Source organism: Euprymna scolopes, chromosome 7 (assembly GCF_053919585.1).
Source record: "Euprymna scolopes isolate OS-2025 chromosome 7, ASM5391958v1, whole genome shotgun sequence".
Classification (NCBI taxonomy): Eukaryota; Metazoa; Mollusca; class Cephalopoda; order Sepiida; family Sepiolidae; genus Euprymna; species Euprymna scolopes.
In genome coordinates this window covers 133,135,343-133,161,663 of record NC_136488.1, presented here as the reverse complement: position 1 = coordinate 133,161,663, position 26,321 = coordinate 133,135,343, and the positions used below count along the sequence as shown (strand labels likewise).

The 26,321-nt window shown below is 32.4% G+C and overlaps 1 long non-coding RNA gene across 1 annotated transcript in view; it reads left to right on the top strand.

The window, feature by feature from the left end:
• The window catches only part of LOC145279949 (uncharacterized), a 23,490-nt gene extending 9,633 nt beyond the window's left edge, over nucleotides 1–13,857 (top strand). Inside the window, exon 2 of the long non-coding RNA XR_013868491.1 lies at nucleotides 13,803–13,857. This is a non-coding gene — a long non-coding RNA (uncharacterized LOC145279949). The remainder of the gene's footprint in view (nucleotides 1–13,802) is intronic.
• Nucleotides 13,858–26,321: the final 12,464 nt, after the last annotated feature.

Sequence of the window (26,321 nt, the reverse complement as noted above, 5' to 3'; positions counted from 1 at the left end):
GGAGTTCTGTTTTGTTTGTTGGATCTGGCATGTTCATGATCGCTTTGCATTTTTTGTCATCAGGTTCAATCCCCTCTACTGGATATTTTGTGTCCTAGGAATGTCAACTCAATTATGTTGAACTGATACTTTGATTGATTTAGTTTCATGCCAGATTTCCTTATAGCATTCAACCTCAGTAGTTCTCTTTTGTAAGAGCTCTATAGTGTCTACCCAAATGATGATATCATCCTGTGAGTTTCTGCATCCTTCAACATGTTCAATGATAGCTGCTATTTTTGCATGACATATTTCACTGGCACTGTGTATGCCATATGGTAGATGTGTGAATCTGTAGCGTCCACAAGGTGAGTGTAAAGTGAGAAGTTTGGAACTTTCCTCATCAACTTTAATCTGCCAGAATGCATTAGATGCATCAAGCTTAGTGAAAAACTTTGCACCTGCCATTTCTTGTATTATATCTGATGCTGTTATGTTAGCATTCTGTGAATGTTCAGTGTAAATGAAGATGCCCTGATAGTATTGTAGCTATTTTGCAGAGAACACTCTGTTTTATGGTTGTTTTAAAAATGGAACGGAAATTTAAATTTCGTATCGTTTTAATCTTTTGGCACTTCTGCATGTCAGTGACACAAGGCAAAAATGTGTATTTTAGTTTCAAGAACCGCCGATGTCACTTGTCAGCCAAAAGTCAAGGATCGATAACTCTTCCTTTTCTAAAAGTGCGTGCAAACTAAAATCATATTTTGATACATTTTCATATAATCTTTCTATAAGAAAAAGTTATTCTTAAACCTCTTTAAATGTTTTTAAAATTCTATTTTGCTACATTGACAAACAAAAATTATATTTTGATGTTTCTACAATCTTACTGCGAAAAAAAAAACTGTGTGCAAAAAACAAAAGAAAAAAATTATTATTAAATCTTTATAAACGTTTTATGTTTTTAAAATTCTATTTTGATACATTGACAAACTAAAATTATATTTTGATTCATTAAATTCCCCATTAAAAAGAAATTACATTGATACATTAAAATTGTATTTTGACACATTTTTTATTCAATAAATGTTACGATTTTCATATTATTTTGTGTTATTTATTTCGTTATATATTTTTGTATTATGGTAAACACTTGTTTATACTTGCGGTTCACATAATGGCCGCTAGATGTCATTGCTCTTTCGAAGAACGGGGGTCGATAACTCGTCTCTGTTACTAATATGTCACTGTCATGCAGAAGTCCCAATCTTTTTATTTTTAATTGACTTTCTGAATAGACACCCCCTCAACCTCCCCATGTTAAGAACGATTTTCAGAATAGACACTCCCAACCTTTTCAGTACACCCGAAAACCTATAAAAGCTGATATGTCGAATGTGTGATGGTGAGCTGGTCGTTGGACGCATGCGCAATTTAAAAAAAAAGATTAAAATAGAATGAAATTTAAATTTCCGTTGAATTTTTAAAACAACCGTAAAAGAGTATTCTCCACAAGTTTTACCTTTTAATTTATGCAGACTTCATATATATTATTGCAGAGTCAATTTTTTATCGATTCTTATATATTATAAAGTTGTGATTTAGATTTTGTGGCTTAGTGAGTGATGCCCTTTTCACTTCCCTGCAACCTTTCTCTCCCACAGAAGAGACGTTGCAAGCCTGTCCTTTGTTTTATCATTATTTCCATGGCAAGTGTTCATCTGAGCTCCAATCTTTGCCCCCCCCCCTGCCAATCTTTCACGATAAACACTCGTCTAGCTGAAACCACTGTCATTAATTTTCCCCACTCTTTATCTGTGCCTAAATCAAAGCGTAGATTCCATGAGCAAAGCTTCTTTCTGAGAAGTGCACGACTGTAGAACTCTCTTCCGTTTGCCTGTTTCCCACCTGACTACAACTTGGATGTCTTCAAGTCCAACATAAACAAATTCTTGATGAACCGCCCCTTAAGTAAGACACTTTATCAAATCTCCAATACTAACAATTACTACGATACTATCTGATTGATTACTGTACACGCAATAACCCTTATCACCGAGTGGCTTCCAGGCCTTGATAAGTGGTAACATCCAAGGAAAAAAAATAAAATTATATCCATATGATTTGGGTGCATCAGCTTGAATTGAAACCAAAACTTATGAAAAAAATATATCCATATATACATAACTTGAGTTCCTTCAGCTATAATCAAAACCGAAACTAAAACTTATGAATAATTCTTGGTAAAATTATTTATTACAAGAGATGGAAGTCCGTAACAATTAAACGACTCGGATGTAAACGTGATACAGAAAATAAATAACATACGTGTTATCATATTAATATATAATTAGGTTGATGCAAAAATAATGTTTGTTTTTTTTTGGGGGGGGAGGTTTTTTGGGGAGGGGGGTCTTTTTTTTTTCAGTTCAACTGTATATATAACATTAGTTTTGCATTAACCTAATAGATAAAATTATTTATAAAAAAATAGATTACTGGAGTGCCTTTAGCTATAATCGAAACCGAAACCAAAATTATGAAGAATTCTTAGTAAAATTATTTATAAAAAAATTAAATGACTTGAGTACCATCAGCTATAACCGAAACCAAAACTTATGAAGAATTCTTGGTAAAATTATTTATTACAAGAAATGGAAGTACATAACAATTCAACGACCCGGATGTAAGTGTGGCACAGAAAATAACACTCTATCGTATTAATATATAGATGTTTGTAGCCATAAAAGGTAATGCGTTCAGAGTTATGTCCCCTGTGTGTAAACTCTTTCCCGTTCACTTCAAATCATCTAAAAAAAAATGCCATTTTCGGTAATCGTGAAGAAAGAGAGAGCCTGTTTCCTCCGTTTGACTATAGGTGGTGTTACTGTCTGTCCACGCAGTTACGGAAGCACAAAATGTATATAATGGCACCCTTGAAATAAAAATACATGTTTTTGTTATATTTTAATTTTAAACATGTTTTTTTGTTGTTTTTTTGCAAACATATTTAAGTTTTTTTGTTTTTTTTCAAACATATTTACGTTTTTTTTTGTTTTTGCAAACATTTAAGTTTTATTTTCCAAACATTTACGTTTTGTTGCTTGTTTATTTTCAAACATTTACGGGTTTTTTTTTTGTTGTTTTTACGTTTCTTTTTGTTTTGTTTTGTTTTTTTGCAAGCATAAACTAAATATTTTTGAAATATTTTTCGTTTTGAAAAGTTTGCTTATGCACTTATTGTACCGCGCTATTTTTTAATAGTAGTTTCAAGTAAGATTCAGGTTTTTCTATATTCTTTTTCAAATATATATATAAATACTCGCGGAAAAGGTAAAATAAGTGCAGAAAAATTAAGAAAAAAGGCGGGGGTCCATAAAAAAAAAAAAGATAAAAGAAAAAACGTTGATTTTTTTTTATTATTATTATTATTATAAGAGCGTAAAAATACTCCCGGAAAAACGGTTGTACCTATAAATATGTTTAAAAGGAAAATATAGCAAAAACATTTAGTTTATGCTTGTAAAAAAAAAAAAAAAAAACAAAAAAAAACCGTAAAAAAAAAACGTAAATGTTTGAAAATAAACAAGCAACAAAACGTAAATGTTTGGGAAAATAAAACTTAAATATGTTTGCAAAAACAAAAATAAACGTAAATATTTTTGAAAAAAATAAAACTTAAATATGTTTGCAAAAAAAACAAAAAAAAATGTTTAAAATTAAAATATAACAAAAACATTTATTTTTATTTCAAGGGTGCCATTATAATATAAAATGTATATAATGATTAAATACATTTTGTGCTTACGTAACTGGGTGAACAGACAGTAACCTATAGTCAAAGGGAGGAAACAGGCTTTCTCTTTTTTCACGATTACCCCATTTTCCCCCAATTTTCCGTAAATTACTTTAAACTATAAATAATTTTCTCCTCGATGAATTTTCCTAATTTTTGGATATAGTACTATTTTCGACATAACAATTAAGTAAGTTATATTGTTGCAGATTTGCCGTTTAGTTGTGCAAATAGCCTCCAACCCTGCTATAAAAAAATCCTTTTATTTGTTCAATGTGGTTAATCTAAAATAAATTAGGCGCTTATGTCAATGGATCATCAAATATAAGGGAGATAACCAGCATAAACATAGCAAAAATAAGCATATTTTGCAAGATATAATTTGGGACGCTGAAATGATCAGTAGAACAATGAAAGAATGTTTAAAAAAAAAAAAAAAAAAGATGATTACACACAAAAACAGAAATTTGTTTTTTTTTTATTATTATTTTAGGTAATCAGTCAGCGTCAGGATGATTAAAACTTTTTTGAGGTATTTAAACCGTCAATGATTAAAGTTTAATTTAATTTTTTTTTACTATTCTGTAGTTTCATTTTGCAGGGCATAATTTGGGTCACATAATTATTAACGTACACAAAACAACGAAAATAGAAAACTTTTTTGAAGTAGATTTTGAAGTTAAAATGTCAATGTAATTTTTTTTTAAAAGAAAATAAAAAATTAAAAAATAAGAAATTTGGGGTTTGTCGAAAAATTTGTCAAAAAAACAAATATATAACAAATAAATGTTATCAAAGGCAAGATAAGTTACTTTTCTACCTAACTGGATATATTTTTCGTGTTTTTATTCAATGTAACATGTTTATTCAGCTCGAAAAGCATACAGTGTTTACCGATGTATTGGAAAATTCAAAATGGCGCCCGACACTCTCTTTAACACGGTAACACGGTAAGTTCAGGAAAAGATGTTATAAATAATAAACTAGACAAAATACTGTTAGAAATTCGCTCATTATATGTTACCGTGACATAAGTTGACATATATTCGGTGTTTTTTTAATATTATTTGTCTAGTTTATTATTTATAATACCTTTTCCCAAACTTACCATGTTAAAGAGAGTGTCGGGCGCCATTTTGAATTTTCCAATACATCGGTAAACAGTAAACACTGCATGTTTTTCGAGCTGAATAAACATGTTACATTGAATAAAAACAAAAAAAAATGTATCCAGTTTGGTAGAAAAGTAACTTATCTTGCCTTCGATAATATTTATTTGTTATATATTTGTTTTTAGACAACTTTTTCGAATCTGTGTACAGTAATAAACCCCAAATTTGTTCTTTATTTTAGGTAATCAGTCATTTCTGTCTATGATTAAAGTAGGAAAAAAAATAACAACGTTCAAAGATTCTGCACGATAAAGTGTTCGGGGTTTTTTTTGGGGGGGGGGAGGGGGGTCTCTTAAATAAGAGAAGTATTTTTATTTGGCTAATTGAACAACAACAACTTCTTGATTAGTTAACAAGTTTATCTAATTTTTGTTATTGATTAATTAACATAGTTTCATTGTAACAGGTTGTTTACTTTTGTTTTGTGTACGTTAATAATAAGTTTATTTTGCTACTTAACATGGTTATATTTTTTAGTCCGTTGATTAACTTCGCTAAGTTATTTCCATTTCGTAAATTGCTTCGGCAATTTCCGGAACTCGGCTACAGTAATCGTGTAATCCTTTTTTTTTTTTTTTTTTTTTTTTTTTTAACATTCTTTCATTGTTCTACTGATTATTTCAGCGTCCCAAATTATATCGTGTAAAATATTCTTATTTTTGCTATATTTATGCTGGTTATCTCCCTTAGATTTGATGATCCGTTGACATAAGCGCCATGAATTATATGTAAACAAACTTTTGGATATATACCGGTGACGACCCAACGTGTCCCTTTTTTTTTATAACAGGGTTGGAGGCTATATGTACAACTAAACGGAAAATCTGCCTAAAATAACATTAAAAAATCGATGTTTACTCCTTAACAAGCTCCCAATTTAATAAACAAGATACCGATAAAAGTGAATTTAACTTGAAAATCCTATCCAAAAATATCGCGGTCCGTATACTGCATACGTACCAAAATAAATAAATAATAGGTAGCATATTACATATTTATTTATTTATTTTGGTTTATTGTCAAAATGACGTCAGTCCTGGAAATGGCTGAAGTAGTTTAAAGCCCGAAAATTACTATATTTCATATATATTTTTAATGGGTGGTATACGGAGTCTGCTCTGGAAATGGCTGCTGCAGTTTACGGTCTGAAAATTTATTTCATACATGTTTTTAAGTAAAAAAATATCTCTATTTCATATATATATATCAAAGAAGGAGAGTATATGGAGTCATCCCAGAAATGACTAGAGCAGATGATGATCTGAAAATTCATTTATTTCATATATATATATATATATATATATATATATATATATATATATATATATATATATATATTATAGGACAACAAGAGTATGAAATGAAGACACAAAACTATATATAGGTAGATATAGAATGGATCATTTATTGAATAATGGACTACAGGTGGGGGAAGCTTTAATGAATTCTAAATAAATAAGGAGAAGCTTATTATATATAGTATGATATATAAGAATATAAATTGTCTTTAACATAGTATTGAGATTAAGGGGTATATGTATTATGGTTGAATAGGGGGTGTATTGTTGCTGTGTGGTAATTTATTTTAATGGTTTATGGGGTGTCTATTTTCTATGGAGCGGGTAATTTTTGATTAATTTGGTGGGGGGAAGGTTATGTAAGGTTGTAAAACTGAAAGGTAATATGCGGCAATATATTTATCAGTTTCTTGTCATTGATAAGAAGCTTAATTGTAAATAAAACGTATATGTTGATAATTTTTTTCTCTGTGTTGATTTTGAGAATAAGAACAAATTGCAAGGTGTATATAGGATTTTGGTAAGCATTAGAAAAGTGCAAGCTATAAAATTATATGTACATTCAAGAACACAAGAACAAATACTATACTTTAACATTAATTCTATTTTTAAAATGAAAAAGTAAAATAAAAAAGTAAAATAAAAACAAAACAAAAACTGCAAAATCACCATATATTTAAATTGAATGCAGAGTTAGAAGGTCGGTTTCCAATTTTGTGGAATTGATCTTTCTCTTTTGTCTTTTACTTAAAGCTATATATATATATATATATATATATATATATATATATAAGAGAGGGGATATATCAAGTGAGTCTCGGAAATGACTGAAGCAGTTTCCAATCTTAAAATTACTTTATGTCATATATATATTTTTAAGATCTTTTCTTTTTAATTTCTCTTCATATTTTTGTGGAAGCGGGTGGAGTGAACGCAATTACCTTTTTTCAAGAATGTCATTGTTTTGTTCTATTTGGAGTTGGCCAGAAGCAATAAATATGAGAATGCAGTATTTTATTTGGAGAAGGTAGCTCCAGTATCTGAATTATGTTTTTTTCCAGCACAATAAAACAAGAGAGAGGAATGAGTTAGGCGAAAGATATTAAAAGTTTAACGGATAAAGACAGTAGAAAGAATAGCATTACAAGTTGATTTTTTTTCTTTTTAGATAATTGTTATTTTTTCAACTTGCATTAAAAACATCAACAAATAACTATATACCAAATGCAATAGAATTTAAATTTGTTACTTTTTAACAGGTTGAAATTGTTTGGAAGTTGTTGTTTTTTTTTATTTCAGGAGTAGCAGATCCCCAACTGATAAATCATTATTTTTACAACTTTTTAGGGATGAAGCCCTTCAACAGTTAAGTAATAAAAAAAAATTTTCTCATGGGTCTTAAGCAAAGCTTAAAAATTGAATTAAATAATTGAAACAGTTTTAGCATGTTAAAAGTATACAGGTTGGTAGATAAATAAATTCTAATGCATTTGATAGAAAGCATTGACTGTTTTGTTTTGTACAATTGCTTTATTGCTAACTATTTTGCCCTTTATGATTTATTGTCTTGTCTAAGTTTTAGTCGGGGTTATGCACTCTCCGTTATAGCTTTAAATAATCTCCCCCTCCTCACAATATTGAATATTAAAGTTGTTTGTGTATGTGCATGTTATTTTCATTTGATTTCCTACGTTATTTTTTTACTCATTCATTGTAAATAAATCATTTTATTGTATCACTTATCCTTTGCAGAACAAAAAAAAACTTTAGAATTATTTCGAGGATAAATTTTGCATATACATTTAAAATAGAATGGGATGCACTTTTTATGCCTACAACTACTTGCTACTAATTGCAGTCAAAGATTCGTCTTATGTTACTCAAATAAGGCAATGATTAGAAATTTAAGAAAAAAACCTTTGCTTTGAATATTTTAAGATGAAAACTAGTGGTTTTTATGTCTTGCCAGTTTTACTATATTCCTTTTGAGTTATTTTTTATTTTCTAATTTTCAAAATAGAATTAAAGTTAAAATGGATCTATTCTGATACTATAGTTCAAATTTTCTATCCACAGTTAATGAAGGAAAAATGTTTCTAGACCGAGGTCATTTTTTATTTTTTTTGCCTCAATCTAGAGTAGCCTTTTTATTGGTAGCTGGATTTTCCCCATATTGGAAACCGACCTTCTAACTCTGCATTCAATTTAAATATATGGTGATTTTGCAGTTTTTGTTTTGTTTTTATTTTACTTTTTTATTTTACTTTTTCATTTTAAAAATAGAATTAATGTTAAAGTATAGTATTTGTTCTTGTGTTCTTGAATGTACATATAATTTTATAGCTTGCACTTCTCTAATGCTTACTAAATTCCTGTATACACCTTGCAATTTGTTCTTATTCTCAAAATCCACACATCAATGTTTACTCCTTAACAAGCTCCCAATTTAATAAACAAAAGATACCGATAAAAGTGAATTTAACTTGAAAATCCTATCCAAAAATATCGCGGTCCGTATACAGCATACGTACCAAAATAAATAAATAATAGGTAGCATATTACATATTTATTTATTTTGGTTTATTGTCAAAATGACGTCAGTCCTGGAAATCCATAGAAATTATCAACATATACGTTTTATTTACAATTAAGCTTCTTATCAATGACAAAATGAGAGAGAGATATTAGCTGTATGGGGTTGGTTGGTATGTGGCACACTGACAGAGAGATGTCAAAGATGTCAAACACACTCTCGCTGCTGTGTCTACTCTCTTCTTCCTTTTGTTGTTTTTTGTTATCTCTTAAATAGATGTCAATCGACATTCCTGAGAATGTAAATATTTAGACATTACATTTTTCTTTTCTATTTCACATTGTACAATTCATAACTTCTGACCTTAGAATGTAAGCAGTTCTTTGTTTTCGTGATAATTACAATTCCAGTCATTTTTATGGGACACAAGAATGTAGATCAAAATCCATCTGAAATGTACGCATGTGCACACCTCTACTTTTCAATGTACATTGCCACGTCTCCATATTCAACATTCTGATACTATATTTTTATCAGCTAAGTTAAAAGGATTTCTACTTTACTGACCGAGGATGAAAAGCAGGCTAGAATGCATACTTGAAATCGGTTACATATCAAAAAAAAAACTGGTGCATGATAGTTTGTTCTTTTTATAGAAGCAAGTTAATGGTTACATCTTTTAAAATGTTAAGGAAACACTCATTTCATTTAAAAAATATTATATATTAAACTGAATTACTTTTTGGTTATTATATAAAATAGGGGATTTTTTCGTATCATTTGGATTCTCTGGGCTACTGCTCTCATCTTGAGTGTTATTTTCACAACGTTTCAGTCAAAGTAATCTCTGACCTTTTTCAGGTGTATCTTGTCGAACTCTGAAAACTTTTATGCGAAACTCAGAAATCTGCAGAGAATTTCAAACAGAACCCTTAATTTAACCATGGAGGTAGCATGCTCTCCTTCCATCGGCTATTACAGGATGGAAGTCCTAATTTACAATTGTATTTTTGAGTGTCGCCCCCACACTAAGAATTGAAACTTCAAACCCCAGAAGAATGTAAGTTACAAGTGAATTTCACAAATACTTTATTCACTATAAAATCCTTGCATACAGAAAGATTCTTGAATTCTACAAGATATACCTGAAGCAGGTCGGGAGTTACATCAACCAAAATGTTGTGAAAATGCCATTCAAGATAAGAACGGTAATCTTAAGAATCTAAATGATATGAATAATCGATCTTCATCTCAAAAATTCAGATAGGTTTTTTATTGCTTTCCAAGTATTAAGAGTTGGTTTTTAAGTTTTTCTTTTGCAATGTATATTGTATGTTACAACTCTATGTTTATTACATATTGTATGTTACAACTCTATGTTTATTACATATTGTATGTTACAACTCTATGTTTATTACATATTGTATGTTACAACTCTATGTTTATTACATATTGTATGTTACAACTCTATGTTTATTACATATTGTATGTTACAACTCTATGTTTATTACATATTGTATGTTACAACTCTATGTTTATTACATATTGTATGTTACAACTCTATGTTTATTACATATTGTATGTTACAATTCTATGTTTATTACATATTGTATGTTACAACTCTATGTTTATTACATATTGTATGTTACAACTCTATGTTTATTACATATTGTATGTTACAATTCTATGTTTATTACATATTGTATGTTACAATTCTATGTTTATTACATATTGTATGTTACAATTCTATGTTTATTACATATTGTATGTTACAATTCTATGTTTATTACATATTGTATGTTACAATTCTATGTTTATTACATATTGTATGTAGCTTGTTTCCATGAATGTTTTTTTTTTCCATGGAGCTTATAAATATTTTATCTATATGTAAAATACCTATTTTGATAAATGTTTGTGAAATAAGTGGAAACTGGCATGAATACAATTTCTTGATAATTCGGTTATGTGTATTTTATTCAGCTGTAATTCTAGCATGAAAGTTATTAGGATTTAAATTAGGATAAATTTAACTTGTGCCATTGAAGTAAAATTCACTGTAGAATATCTCTTAACCAACGCCTTTATCGACACAGTTGTTTTGTGTGGAAAGATCATGTATGATTTTTGTGGTCGATCAACGGGCAAAAATCATTGCTCACACAAATTCTCCCAACTGATTTTGCTGCTTCTCAAACATCAAATGATTTCTCAGTGCTCTCCCACCGACAAGTGACCTGCTTTTATTATGCACGCACACGTGATCTCGCGAGACTTCGTTCACTACAAAACGTCACGGCCATCATGATGGACTCTTTCTTTCTTTCTCGACGTACTAGACTCGCAGGACAGACAGACACAAGGACGTTTGTACGGTAAGCCATTTTCTCCACACTCCCCCCTGATCTCATGATCACAGAGATAGCAAGGGGGTGGTGATCGTCTTCGCCGGGTGCTTCTCCGAGGGGGGACGACACACGCCCCATCTTCACTTGTGTTTTCGTCTACAGTCTGAGGGTCGAGATCTCTGTGTCTTCTGGGAGGCTATTAATTTCCAAGTCACTGTCTGATGGTGGTTCTGCAATCCAGAGCGATGCCTCGCTAGATTCTGACTTTGATTCACTCGTGTTGTCTAGTGATGGTTGCGTTACTAACTGTATGTCTTTAACATGACGGGGCATGCTGTCGACCCGCACCGCTTGTGGGCTGATTATTTCAGTGACTCACCTGACTCCATACCTTATCGTGCACTTGCCTCGCGAGTTCTTGATCCACATGACATTCGCTTTCCTCACTCAGGCAGCGGGTTCATCTGTATGCCCTTCTGGTTCCTTGTTGAGAAGTCCAAAGTTGTGATGTGAAGATGTTCTTTTATGCGTGTTGCAGGCACAATTTTTTCATCCACATTCACATCGTCAATATATGCAGATGTTGCCCGCTGAATGTGCTCATCCTTAGTCAATATAGCATCAACAATCCTTTGCATAATTGATGGCACCACATTAAGTCCAAATCCCATGCGGGTTAAGCAATACCTTTCTCCCTTGATGAGCACTGTTTGATAGGACCATAGTGACTGATGTACATGTACTTGAAGGTATGCTTTACAAAGATCAAGCACAGATATATTAGATCCTGCTTGCCGCCATTCCCTCAACTTCTCGGTACATACATCCGCACGTGCTGTAAAAGGATTTACATGCTTGTTTGGTTCCAGATAGTCGAGTACCGGCCTCACCTTCTGTTTATTATGCTGGATAACCACCATTAACGGGATCAGACCCTTTGGGGGGCCCAATTCCTTCTCTGGATAGGGAACTAGCCATCCATTTTTTATCCAAGTCTGTAGTTCCTTATCGTATTCTCCACAAGCTCCAAGGGAATTTTATATTCCGGAATCCTATTGTACAACTTCCCGGGTGGCTGCTCATCTGACCATTTCCAGGAAACTGTCCAGGACCTCATACGCTGGTCGAATTTTGCATGAAGTTCAGGCTGTTCCAGTTTCATGGATGCACTCAGAGCAAGGCAGGCATTAGAGAAATGTGCCCTACTCTCACCATCAATATGGACACCACCCAATTCTTTGATAACGTCCATTCCTAATAGCAGGTCATAACCAAGAAGGTCCTGCTCACAACCAGGGCTTGTACGGTTATTGTAGGTCCATCACCTAATGTGTACGAATGACACTAACTCCACAAGAGGCTAGCATGCTCCCACTGACTGTCAGTACTGGAATCCTCTCCTTGTCCCATGTGTCACAGCATGCCTTGCTCACGAGTCTGCGTGCACCCTGTGTCTACAAGCACAGAGTGTTCACATCCGTTCACATGCACTCTCACTGTGGGTAGCAGCCTATTTATCAATGATCTGGGGAAAATACTGGTGCTATAATTTACTTCCCCTTTCCGTTTCCCAGACAACTCCTTGCTACGTGACCTAGCTTGCTGCACAGGTAGCAATGCATGCGTCTTGGCATTTCCTAAGCAGACATGTCCTTTACACTGCTTTGGCTTCAGCAGTCCCTAGAAAAGTGGTTTGGCCCCGCCACATTTATAACATCTTACGCCATCTTCTAATGGAGTAGATGCTTCTGCAGCTGCTGGCACCGGCTTCGTATCTTCTTCTTTTAAAATATTGCAGGCTCCAGCCAACAATCTCTGAAGCCCAATCTTGCTGAGCCTTGACAATGCTCATAGCAGTCGGCTGGTGTCGTCCGGGAGTCCTGTGAGAAAGGCAAAACTTAATATGTGTTCAGTCACTCCACCAAACAGTGCAGCTAATCTCTTTTAATCCACCAGATAGATGGCCACCATCTCATCCAACCCAAGCTGCCGTTTGGTGAACTGCCTCCAGGTAATAAAAGGGTCCGTAGCAAAGGCTGCGTACAGTGTCTACTTAACCTTCTCCAGAGTTGGTTCATCCCCGAGTTGTTGATAAATGGAGTATGCCTCCTTGGTCAGCCTCAATGGGATGACAAACATGGAATCCTTTATTTTGCAAAGCCGGAAGACAAGCTCAGCTTTTTCCCACCACTCAACTACCGAGAGTCTGGCGGAGGAGTCGTCGAACTCTGGTATCAATCTCAGATCAAACTTGTCAATTGCAAAAAAATGGGCCGAAATAGCTTGTGGTCGATCAACAGGCAAAAATCATTGCTCACACAAATTCTCCCAACTGATTTTGTCGCTTCTCAAACGTCAAATGATTTCTCGGTGCTCTCCCACCGACAAGTGACCTGTTTTTATAAGACATGCACATGTGATCTCACGAAACTTCGTTCACTACAAAACGTCACGGCCGCCATGATGGACTCTTTCTTTCTCGACGTATGCGACTCACAGGACAGACAGACAGACACAAGGACATTTGTACGGTAAGCCATTTTCCCCACAATTTTTTATCTCTTGTCTGTAAATTCTACCAAGATGTTTTGTGTTCAATGCAAAAAATAATTGAATCATAATGTAAATAATAAGAATTACAAAAAAAAACTATTCATTTTTTTTTTTTTACAGATGTTCCTGGTTTAAAGTATTTGATGAAATTTGGATGGATCATTTTTTTTAGATTGACTCTGTCCTTTTTCTATGGAGGACAGAAGTGACATCTATTTTCATATATGAAATAAATTAGGATTTAAAATATGACAAATTCAACTTGTGTCATTGTTGAAGTAGAATTCACAGTAGAACATCTCAACCAACGACTTTAATAATACAGCTGTTTTATGTGGAAAGATCATGTATGATTTTTAGTATTTCAATTATTTAAATTTGGTAATAGCAGACGATGTCATACAACAAAGAAACAAAATAAACAAATGCATTAGATGTAATTATTAATACCTGGAGAAAAAATATTTTTATGACATGCATGATTCATTGTTTTCAAGACATTCAAAACAGGGCAAAGTTATGGAAAATCACATTGAAGAGAAGCAACATTCTTGTAAAGTGTGTGACTCTTGCTTCTCTTCTAAATCAACATTAGCACAGCACGTGAAACAGCATTCCAAGGACAATCAACATAAATGTGAAATATGTGGCCACACTTGTTCAAATAAATCCACTCTTGCAATCCATATTCAAACACACACTGGAGAGAGGCCATATTCTTGTCAAATATGTGGATATTCTTGTTCTCAAAAAGCACATTTAATCAGACATATGAGAACACATACTGGAGAAAAGCCATATTCCTGTAAAATATGTGGATATTCTTGTTCTGTTGAATCAAGTTTAGTCAAGCATATGCGAATACATACAGGAGAAAAACCATATTCTTGTAAAGTATGTGGGTATTCTTGTTCTTACCAGTCAAGTTTAGTTACACATGCACGGACACATACTGGAGAAAAACCATATTTTTGTAAATTATGTGGATATTCTTGTTCCCAGAAATCAGATTTAGTTAAACATATGCGGACACATACAGGAGAAAAACCATATTCTTGTAAAGTATGTGAATATTCTTGTTCTGTTAAATCAAATTTAATCCTGCATATGCGAAAACATACAGGAGAAAAACCATATTTTTGTAAGGTATGTGGATATTCTTGTTCTTGTAAATCTCATTTAAGCAGGCATATGCGGACGCATAAGGAAACCTGTAAATAGCAACTGATTGGTTGGAATTTGGAAAAGTGCCTTGTCCCTAGGAAAATAAAAACAGAGGAAAGGCTCATAAAAAGAACTTAAAAACTATCTAGTTATTATACTTGATGAACAAAGTAAAGATAGGTACAAACAGTTGTGTTTAAAGAGATTATTAGAATCCATGAAGATGCTAACATTGGAGTTTGTAAAAGTGGGTGAATATTTAGTATATGGTGGTATGCCCAATCCCCAGAAAAAAAAAAGAAGATTGAAGAAAAATCAATATTGTTGTAAAATATGTGGATATTCTTATTCTATTAAATCAAATTTCACCATATATATAAAAGCACATATGAAATGCATCTTCAAGTGTTACCAATCTCCTTTTACAAGATGACCTGACATAAGAATTCTTCACCATACAAGTAAATCCTGTTCAAATAGACAAAATAACAGTAATCAAAGCACAAATAAGATTTCCCGACATGCCTATACATGGCTTTTTCAAGGAAAGGTGTTTTTTTTCTTAGTGATGTTACCTCAAGTAACAGAACTAAATTGGCCACTCTACTAGACTAGATGAATTCTTTTCTGGCCAGACAACCAAAATATCTATGCACATGCAATCTGTGAGGCCTCCACAAATCATACCAGAATCACAACATACTGGCTGTAAAAGAAAGGTTATGAACTCAGTCATTGTCTCCCTAAAGAGAAAGAAATACTTATGCATTTCTGGAGTAATCAGTTTCGGACGGAAGTTTTGTGGTATAACTACCTGTGTTACCTACAAATGAACTGATCCATACACCCCATACACAATAAATACCGGAAAACAAGGTCGTTATTTCATGGATCAACCAAACAGCTCAGACTTTTGTATATTCTTGTTAATATGTGCTGTTACTCTATTGCTATGGTCTGTATTTCTTGTAACCCTCTAAAGAGGGTTATAACATAAATTAAACTATAAATGGCTACATTCCACAGATTTTGTGGTGGAGCATTATACTGTAAGAACATATTCACTTATCTAATATCGCCATTTTACTATCAGATTTAAATATAATTTTTTTTGTAATGTAATTCGTCATATTTTGTTCTTAACACTGGGGTCTTCATAACGGCTTTATTTTAAGGATATTTATATTTTAGAAATAAAATTCATTCTCGATCGTTATTTGTGAAAAACTAAACACTTTTCAACCATGTCTAAATTTTTCAATATTGTGAAACCCCTTTTAAAAATGTTCAAATTAAAATTTTATTTAAGTCATATTAAACTGCTCATTTCGAGACAGGTTCATAATATCCGATTGGAAACTTAAATAAAACTATCTAAATTATATGTATAAAGTAAAAAGTGCGAAATATAGATTACAAAACTAAAATTATAGTCTTCAAAATATTTTAGTTTGATGGACGTAAGTTAACATTTACAATATTTAAAATTTGCTCAGTTTTTTTTATTTATATTATTGTTTTATTTACTGTAACTCATAAAAGAGGTTGAATATTTTTTCATTTTAAAATGATAGTTTTTTTTATTTTATACTAAATTATTTGTCATTTGTTTTTATGTTAAATGATTATATTGAAAAGATTAGTTTTTCCAATTAGCTGTCGAAATTTTATCAACTAGTTCTTCTGATTTCCTAGATAGTGACAGGGCAAATTATTCAACCATTTTAATTTGTTTTATTTTTGTGGATTTCTTTTTTGGTTTAATTTTTATTTAACAAATATTAACAAATAATGAAATCAAACTCTTTGTTAAAGTGTAGCCACTCTAACTTAGGGTTACTGGAATGGTTAAGAAAGTGTATTTTTATAAAAAAAAAATAAATACAATTATGTTTAAAAATTTATTAAAGATAAAATTGAAACAGACTCATTAATAAATTAAAATTAAACCTTAATTTAAATCGAACCTTATGATAGTGACGTATCTAATACAGAATGTTTCTGAAAAAAATTTTTTTTAAAATTTAATTAAAAACAAGAAATTCATAAAACTCAGATAGCAACTGTTTACAGTGGATTATTTGTGCCGTCATCACTTGGTAAATCAGAAATAATCAGGCAATGCAATTTAGAAGACATTTTTGGAGTTAACTGCTTCAATATAAATTTTTAAATGAACTTATTGTCTCTTAAATTTTTTGTCGTGTGTTTGTAATTTTTTAAATTTATTTTCTTAATGTTTGCTTGTTCTCTAATTCCATATTTGATTGTATTCTGTTTAAAATAAAGTTCAAGTTCAGTACCAAATTACTTATTATTTTATAAATTTTGGAAAACTGCTTTGTAAAAGAAAAATATTATTCATTATCGACATCTTAACTTTTTGGTATGTTTTGATTGGACCAAAGTATATGACATCACTTTCGATCGAACAGGCCTGCACTACGATGGTCGTGGCTACACTCAATTTGTTTTTCCAAAGAAATTTTAAAACAAACAAAACCCTGAAAAATGTTGATGTGGTCATTTTCAGACATATAAAATTTAAATTTTTATTATGTAACATTTCTGAATAAGGTTTGGCTGAATGGGGACAAAATTGACCAAAAAATAAATAAAAAGAAACATGTAACGCTCGTAGCTCCATTTTTTTTTTTTTTTTTTTTATGAGTGTTCAGTTTATTTTCTAAATTAATTTTATTGATTGAAACTCTAAAAAGGCGTTTAAAAACGAAATGCTTTGACTAAAATCACGTTGAAAAAAAACAAAAATAACATAAACATGCCACAATTTCTCCATTTGTTTTAATAAATACAGAAACTGAAACATGTGCATGCAAGTATTTTTTTTTCTAAACAGTTCACTTTTTGTAAGTAAAAAAAAAATACACGAGCTGAGATCAAAACCAAAACCTTGTAGTATGATGTCATAGAAGAGTGTGAGATGCCCTTTTCTCTTCCCTGCAAGCTCTTTCTCACTCAACAGATATTGCAAGCCTGTCTCTGCTCTATCGTTATTTTCATGGCAATCGTCTGAGCTCCAATCTATGTCCACCCAGCCTGACTTTCACGAAAAACACTCGTCTATCTGAAACCACTATCAATAACTTCCCCCACTCTTTATCTGTGCCTAAACCTAAATGTAGATTCCATGAATAAAGCTTCTTTCTTAGTAGTGGGGCCGATTGCTCAAACAATCTTTCACTTGGTGATTGTATCACCAAGTGAAAGATTCTTATGGAATATTGAGATAACCTGCTCCACTATAAATAAATAAGCACATTGAGAGCGTACATAGTAGCAATCCTCATTCAATCCCAGACAATGTCGGGTGTGCATGCTAGATTCTTATAAATTGATAACACAAACCTATGTATAATTCTTTATGAAAATTAGTCTGGATTTGTTGACCGGTTGTGATCATTCATAAATCCCATAACTTAAGTTCTTTCTCGCTTACCCTTATTTTATCCTTTAGTCCTCACATTCCAGGAGCGATGTTTCTGACAAAGAGGGAAGAGTTGCTGTTTTCTGGATTCTGGAATCTATTTCTATCTAACATTTATCTTTGGCAAGTATTTTTAGCTTCTTACATCAAGTCAAGCATGATAACCATTACGCCATAAGACCAGCTTACCAAGATCTTTTAAAAAGTGTTCTCAAACCTCGTGAAACAATTGACAAAGAGATAAAAATCTGATGACCTCCACCCCCCCAAGTATCAATTTTTCAATTTTTACCCCTTAGCAACCCATTTTTTCCGGATGAAAACCGATTAAAAAGTTTTCCACATGTCTGAATACATATATACCAAATTTCAAGTCTGTAAATTATAATTCCTTGAGTATATAGATTGAGAAATGTTCACACACACACACACACACACTCTGTTATAGATGTACTAGCAGGTTGCCCGGTTGAAAAATATGCATAAATATGAAATGCGAAATTGATATTTATTACAAACAGAAATACCGTAAATATTAGATGCAATGTTAAATTCCTTTAAACAAAATGAAGTAAAAAAAAAAATTTTTTAAACGGAAAGAAACTGAGACATGTGCATGCGAGTATCGTGTTGTTTTTTTTTCTAAACAGTTCACTTTTTTTATATCTAATTATTTGGACTATTATCCTCATCTTCTAGTTGTTTTCATGGCGTTCGTTTGATTGCCCTTTCGGGCCCATGGTGCAGTGGATAGAGATGCGGAATATCTATGATTCCAGGTGAGTGTGGAGCTAGAGGTAGCGGTTTTGATCCCACCTAAAGCCAGTCAGAGGATTAGTTGACCAAACCGTGGTGAGATGACAACCACTATTGAAGGCAGCAATTGTTGTGGATGTAGTTGGAGAATTCAACATTCCTATCCCATCGCGGTTAACCTGACGAAGGCCAGAGGAATAATTGACCGAAACGGCATGAAAACAACAACTAGAAGATGAGGATAAAGGTCCAAATAATTAAATAAAAAAATTATACAATTTGTTTATCTTCTTATAAATTTTCCTAATGTCTGTCTGTCTGTGGGTGGGTTTGTGTGTGTGTAATCCACCCAGGCAAGTAAGGTACCAAAATGAAGCTTATGAACCAGCGGATGTTTTAGTGATATTTATATCCATGTTTGGTGTATGGAAATTCAAAAAAATCCAAAAAATAACGATTTACTAAACAACGTTTTATTTACTGGATATTTTTCCGGTGTTCACCGGAAGTTATTATCTCCCTTAGTAAGTTCGATTTACTGTGTGTGTGTGTGTGTGTGTGCGTGTGACGTGGTTTATCTCAGTCTACCAACAACCCACCCAGGCAAGTAAGGTACCGAAATGAAGCTTATGACCCAGCGGATGTTTTAGTTATATTTATATCCATGTTTGGTGTATGGAAATGCAAAAAAATAACTATTTACTAAACGTTTTATTTACTGGATATTTTTCCGGTACAAGGACTCAAGTTTGCCCAGCTAGGCAAACTTGGGTTCTTGTATCTACAAATATTTATTAATGGTGTTTGGTGTTTTTTTTATTTTAGTGGGGGTCGGGATACTAAAAAATAAAAAATTTAAGAAAGAGGTATTACATAATGTGTGACTTGTTAAGGAATCTCCTGGGGTCTATGGTTGTTAAGCAGGTCCGTGGGCTGATGGTACGTCACAAATTGGTGGAAGAGTCATAGTTAAAGAACATTAAAGGGAAAGGTTATAGGTGATGCAGTTCAGAATTCTGTATTGAAGTCACGGTGATTGACATGATCAAAAGTTTTCTTGGAATATGAGATATTTATTTCAATAGAATGTTAGAAAAAGAGGCATCCAAGAACTCAAATGTTAGATAGGTATATTGTGATGTAATCAACCTGAGAGAGCAATTGCCCTCATTGGGGAGCTTTAGATCCCCCCAGAGGCCCGAGGAGGCCTGAATAGCTATGCTAAGATAGCTTTTGACTGATCCCCGGTAACGGCAGGTGCCCCGGGAATTTAGGGTGGATAAATATAGATATATTTTTAATTCATTGTCAAAATAGATATATTTGCTTTTTGGTTGGTAAAACCTGAGATATTGTTATTTGGAAAAACTCAACAACAGGAAATGTGAGGATGTTAGAATAACATATTGTACTGGCTAAGTGATGGGTGGTGACCTCAAGGTTATGGGATTTTAATCTTGAATTGAATCTCAGATCGTGGTTGAATCGCACACCCGTAATTGGGGTTTAGCATGATTTGATTGGCTGGGGAGACTTTCAACCTCGACCACATCAAGTCGATACACTCGAAAATTAGATTACTTTTTGATTCCGAGGGGCACAGATCATGTGGAGACTGCCGTTCCCTGGAGACGTGACTCCTCTTCTCCTTATCCCCTCGTCTGACGCTGTCTGTGAAGAGAGTTTGGAAACTTTGAAAACTTATTAAGAACTGAACGATATTTGTAAAAATATTTGTACATAAGTTTGTAAAATTAATTCTGTAGAATAGAATTTCACGGGTCTGTTTTTCTTCCTGCCTGCGACTTCAATATTTGCTTTCAGCATACAGGATTCAATGTAACAACCCTCAGAGAAGGACCAGATGATACGAGCCAAGAGTTTCCAGACAAAAAGGAGTCCTAGCAGAGCTTCATCAGTGTGGGGTTAAAATATGACACTGAAATTGTGTGCCTGGGGATAGTGTCTACCTTGCATGGAATGCATAATCGACTCTAAGAACTAATAGCAGACAGAGCATAATTGTGAACCCTGTGTTTAGGAATAGAAAGTAGAGAAGGATGTGTGAGATAGTATCCAGAAAATGGGTAAATGTGTAGCAGGCAGGGAGGAAGTTAATGGTTGGAGACTGTAATTGTTTATGAATGAAGCTAGGTCGATTGGTCAATATCATAGCTGTTAGTTAGGATAAGTCAGGAATATTAGTCTTTTAATGTTGGGATTATCTGATCAAGGGTGATCCACGATACATGTTTTTTTATTTTTTTACTCAGGTTCACCTTTAACAAGGCATCTCATCTTTAAATATTTATTAATGGGGTTTGTTTGGTTTGGTTGGTTTGTTTTACGGCATATCATCCCTTTTGAGTTATTTAATGCCTAATCCGGTAATTTTGGAAAAGATGTTTTACACTTAAACTTCACTTGGACATAAGGAGCTACTATTTGGAACCATGCTTAGGAAAGATTAACAAGATGTTGGTTTACATTACATTTAAACTTTTACATATCAGTACAGTCAGGGAAGTAGGTAGCAGGAAGAGAATTTTATGGTCTAACTGTTTGAAGGAAGAAACTTTTTAAGTAGAAAGCTATCTGGCATTTAGGGACCTCAACAGTGAAGGGGTGAGATTTTGTTGTTAAGCGGGTCTGTCAGAGATATCTACGTCGATGGGGCACGTGTACAACGAGTTCATCAGAGCACATTCAATTAAAATGTTTGTAAAACAGGCACAGAGATGCAAAATTGCAGCGATAGGACGGGTTGGAGCTTAGTTGACAAAGTGGGACCTATTATTATTAGATTAAGAACTCTTTTTTGGGCCTATCTAAGAGGGAGAGGCTAGTGGTAGATGCACTAGCCCAGATGTGGCAACAATACTTCATGCAAGGATGAATGGTGGCCTTAGAGGTACAGAATACTCTCAGATGTGAATAGTCTTCTAGCTTGATACAAAGAACCCAATTTCTTTGCAACAGCCTTCGCAATGTCCTTAATGTATTTGTTCCAGTTCATATTGCCCGTGAATGTTAGCCCGAGGAGTTTGAAGAAAGAATTCTCAGGTAGGGTGTTATTTGTCATGGATATCGGTAGTTGGAGGGGCGTCTTGTAGTTGGAGAGGCATCTTGTAATCACGGATATTAGAAAGGGTGATTTTCATATCATTTAGTGTGACTTCAGTCCGCATAGAGAAATTTGGGAGGGTGTTGTTTATTGGCTTTAAGATGGAGTTGGTGACAAACTGACAAAGAAATTACAAAAAACAACACACCACAAACAGCAACAAAAACAGATCGGAAAGTTCATTGGCCAAAACATTTCAAACAATACATAACTTATTAAAAAAAAATATACATAAAAAAAGCAAAAGGAAATACATTTCTCTTGTGTATATATATATATATATATATATATATATATATATATATATATTTTTCTCCTCAGGAGGGGGAGTCTTGTTCGAACATGTTTTTCCTTACATACACACACCCGTATGTACGCACGCACACATACACACGTACATATATTCACGTTCACGTACATACACTCACATTCACGTGCATACACACACATGCTAACGTGCACACATACGCGCACACATAGGCAACGTCACTTCCCTATAAAGGAAATCTAGACATGTGCAGTCAGAACACTGACCCCAGTATAAAAGTCAACAACAACGTTCAACTTCCTCTTTCTTCCCTTTTGCCTTGGTTCGTCAACTAGACAAGTTTGCGTCCACAGCTTGTGGCCTGAAGACACTTCCATGTGGACGACTGCTACCATGCATGCACGGTTTTACTGAGGTCAACACCCTCTCTCTCTCTCCTTTTCTACAAGCTGGATTGCCATTTCTCTTTCTCCTACCTCATTCCTCTTTTTTTTATGCGCGTAGTCGTCAACGACTAAACTAAACACGTGTTCCACCTAAACCATTTATTTTCAACAGAAAATAAATGTTTATTTTATTCAGAAATTGAGTTTTTTTTTCCCTTCCTTCCATTCATTTCATTATTTTCTTTTTGTAGCGAGTTAGGATTATTATATCCTGGTCGGCAACACCGTCAGCTTCACATTTTTCAGCCAATTAAGTAGCGAGTTAGATTATTTACGATACTGCTCCTCCACCCAAATAGGGGGGGGGCTATATATATTTGGAGGGGGGTTGACTTAGCGAAATAAAGGACCGTTTCAATAAATTCATGATTTAAATTTGTAATTATAAAAAAAACATTTTATTTTCAGTTGTATGCACTTGTGTTACCGACATAGCGTTGTATTGTAACTATTCTCTACTTTCACCTATCAATTTAAACAATAAGATATTGAAAATACTATTTAAAAAATAGCACGGTAACATAAGTGCATAAGCACCACTTTATTTTACATATTCCTTTTCCAAAGGTCCGTTTGAATAAATTGATTTAAATTTAAAGTGTTGTGTAATTATTTCTAAAAAAAATAAGTAAAAAATAATGAGCCATGTAGGTAGAAAATAAACTTTTATTAGTCATGGTAACATTTATTTATTGTATTTAAAAAAAAAATTTTTTTACACTTTTGTTCGTTTGTTTACTTCTTTGCAATATATCAATTCAATTCAAATAAGACAATCGGGTTTGTATTACTGTACACATAGATTCGAAAAAGTTGTCAAAAAACAAATATATAACAAATAAATGTTATCAAAGGCAAGATAAGTTACTTTTCTACCAAACTGGATATATTTTTCGTGTTTTTATTCAATGTAACATGTTTATTCATCTCGAAAAACATAGTGTTTACCGATGTATTGGAAAATTCAAGATGGCGCCTGATTCTCTCTTTAACACGGTAAGTTTGGGAAAAGGTGTTATAAATAAAAACCCAGATAAAATACTATTAAAAACTCGCTCAATATATGTTACCCTGACATAGGTTGACATATATTCGGCGGGTTTTTAATAGTATTTTGTATAGTTTTTTATTTATAACACCTTTTCCCAAACTTACCGTGTTAAAGAGAGAATCAGACGCCATCTTGAATTTTCCAATACATCGGTAAACACTGTATGTTTTTCGAGCTGAATAAATATGTTACATTGAATAAAAACACGAAAAATATATCCAGTTTGGTAGAAAAGTAACTTATCTTGCCTTTGATAACATTTATTTGTTATATATTTGTTTTTTGACAACTTTTTCGAATCTATGTGTACAGTAATACAAACCCAGACAATCCAAAAAGGAACACGCAGTGAGTTAAATTTTTTCAATAGAAAACATTTTAAATTCGAATGCACTCAAGTCAATGAAAGAACCAGCATTAAAATTATTTTCCAACGAACAATTTATCAATAGAAACAAACAACAAAAAGGAACGCGTGTTTAGTTAATTTACATTATAAAATTCTGCAATTTGCAATGAAATGTGGAAGGTGTCGGTCTATGTGCGATCGTACTGTTGTCGCCACATGCACTTATGTTAGCGTGCTCTTTTTTTTTAATAGTATTTTCAAGTTAAATTCAAGTTTTACAACATGTTTTTTGTTTATTAAATGATTATATATATATATATATATATATATATATATATATAAATAATTTTTATTTTTATCTTTATTCTTTTCTTATTTTATTTTATATTATATTTTATTTTTTATTATATATTATATTATATTTTATTTTTTATTTATTTATTTATTCTTTATTTTCTCTTTATTTATTATATATTTATTTATTTTTATTTTCCTTTATATTTTTATTTTTTTATTTTCCTTTTAGTGTCATTTAATAACTCTTGCTGACATTTTTTTTTTAAGTGATAACCTGTACATTTCAGTTGACCTATATCATTTTGCCCTATATATATTTTCGCGCCTTTAACATTTCCTGTCTGGGTCGTTTTGACTTTTGTTTCCCTTTATTTTATATTTAACTTTATCATTTTTTTTCTCTCTCTCTCTCTCTCCTTTTTCTTCCTAGATCTTTTTTATTTATAGTTATGTCTCGGAAGTAGAGTGAAAAGCACATTTTCTTTTTCTTTTATTAATATTATTTTTTTTTTCCTTGTACACATGTTTGTGAATTATTCCATGGATTTCTGTCTTTGGATTATTATGGACCATCTTCTTCCAATTACGGGATGTCTTTGGATTTTACTTGTACAAATGGAAATTCTTTTAACTTTCTTGAAGTTTTACATTTGGATTTTACCGTCATTGGATTTTTTATCTTTCACCAGACTATCCATTCATGTGTAATCACCTTTTTCTTTACCATATTCCCTCTGCTTAACTTACTTTGTTTTCAAGTAAGATCTTTGACTTACTTGTTGTTTCATCAAATACTTCTGCATGCAAAATCCGATCCTGCATTTTGCTAATTCCTACCCTCTGATGAGAAGGAGAGTATTTCTTCGAAACTCCGTGGATTAAGGACTATCCATTTATCTAGTGTTTCCTTTTCAGATTAAATATGTTTTTAACTTATTTCAAAGTGTTTTTTAACATATTTTATTAACTGTTTGCTCATATTATAAGCTCTATTTCCAATTTGGTTTTATCGAGCTTTTATTTCTGGCTGAGATAATTTTATAAATATTATATTCTTTAATATTTATAATTTATTTTAATTTTACCATCTTTGATCATTTTGGTAAATTCAATTGTAATTTTCATTTTAGTATAAGCTCCCATTTAGTTGAGCTTTTTATTCTCTCCAGATATGTTTGAAAAGGAACACATTCCTCTGTCTGCCAAAAATATCCCTATTCCTACCCAACAGGAATATATCCACAAATTTGTTCTCGCTTTGAACACTTTCCTAAAAAATATAAGGTGAAAGGCTTATCACCATGACTTAAGCATTAAAAATAAACTTAAAGCGCCTATTTCCTCTGAAGACCAACTTCACCCTGAAATCTTAAATGAACTCCCTATCAACTCTCATAGAGAACAAAAGAAATTCGAAAGAATTGCTGACAAATTTTATGGATTAAAAACTACTGCCCACCCCAAATACAACCCTTACCTCGAGGAGTTTGAGAATTCCATGTTGAATTTAGTCAAAAAAATTACATTTAAGAAACAAAAACACCATTATAATCTGATTACTCGAAAAATAAATAATTTTGCTGAAAAAGTTAAAAAGAATAAACATATATTCGTCCCTGCTGATAAGACAAAACATTATTATAAACTTGACTATCCTACATATAAAAAACTTTTCTTTTTTTTTTTTTTTTTTTACAAAGGCATCACCACATTATCAAGGCCCAGAGGCCACTCAA